The sequence below is a fragment of the Emiliania huxleyi genome (genome assembly GCF_000372725.1).
Source record: "Emiliania huxleyi CCMP1516 chromosome Unknown EMIHUscaffold_1335, whole genome shotgun sequence".
Classification (NCBI taxonomy): Eukaryota; Haptophyta; order Isochrysidales; family Noelaerhabdaceae; genus Emiliania; species Emiliania huxleyi.
This window is the reverse complement of record NW_005201253.1, coordinates 1-1,211: the sequence shown is the minus strand read 5'-3', so window position 1 is coordinate 1,211 and position 1,211 is coordinate 1.

The following is a 1,211-nucleotide window of genomic DNA, read 5'->3' as shown; positions in this document are numbered from 1 at the left end:
GAAGACTGCCGACCGCGGAGGGGTTTTCTCCCACAGGGTTTTACCCTTTTACCCTCCGCGTGAGGATCGGCGCGGCGAGGGGGTAGGTTCGAATTCGCCGCGCAACATTTCACCCCCACAGGACCCCGCCCTCCCCCCCTCATGGTCCCACCACCTAGAACCCCAATCTTAGGCTTCGCACCCCCTCCTTGCGCAGTGTCCCCCACTATGTGTCGCCGTTCTGAGCTGTCGGGACAGGGGGCTAGCTCAGAGCCCCAAGACCCGGAGGCCGGGGATCCCGAAGAGGAGGCGAGCTCGCAGGATTTCCTGATCGAAGAGCCTGACTCGCAGGAGAGCTTCTCGAGCATGGACGTGGACGGGGTAGGGGAGGCAAGCTCGCAAGACACCCTGTCTGGGCAGCCCGACTCGCAAGGCAGCTTCTCGAGTATGGACCTGGACGAGGAGGGCGAGGCGGAGAGCGGCCCTGCGCCTGACGAGGCGGGCGAGACGAAGGAGGGCGACGGACAAAGTCGCGGCGCAGGGGGTCCGGAAAGCGGCGGGGCTGGAGGGGGCGGCCCCTCCCCGAACCTCGCCCTCGGGCGTGCTAAAGTCGTCGGCCAGGGAGGCAGGACTCCTGCAGGGCACCTTCGGGTGGATCTCAGTAGAGCCGGCAGGCACCCCGAGCTCGCGACGCCCTTCACGACTGGGAGGGCCAGGGAGCGCACGTGCTTCGATCGCCGGGGGCACCATGGAGGGTGCGCCTGCGCCACGGAGGCACTCCGGGCGGCGTATGCGATGTGGGGGGAGGGCCGGGGAGATGCTGCCTCGGCGCGCGCTGCCGCGACGCGGCACGGAGTCGACCGGGCCACGCCGGCGAGGGAGATGCGCTCCAGCGAGGGCCGCGTCCTTGAAACCGCCGACGCGTTCCTGGACGACAAGGCCGATCGACTCTGGAGGACGCGGTCGGCAGCACTTCGCGAACTGGCACAGAAGGTTCGAGACGGCACGGATCTTGTGCTCTTATGCGCGGGTAGGATTGAGTCCTGTCACGGCGATCTGCTGAGGAAGGGGATCCTAGCCGAAGCGGCGCAACTCGAGGCCACCAGCAAGAGGAAGCCGCGCTCCGACAAGGGCAAGCCGAGGGGTCCTCGGGGGCCCAGGGCCGATTCGGTGGAGACGGCGGCCCGCATGGGGGTGCTGTCGACCTTCTACCTCCGGCACGCTTATGGACG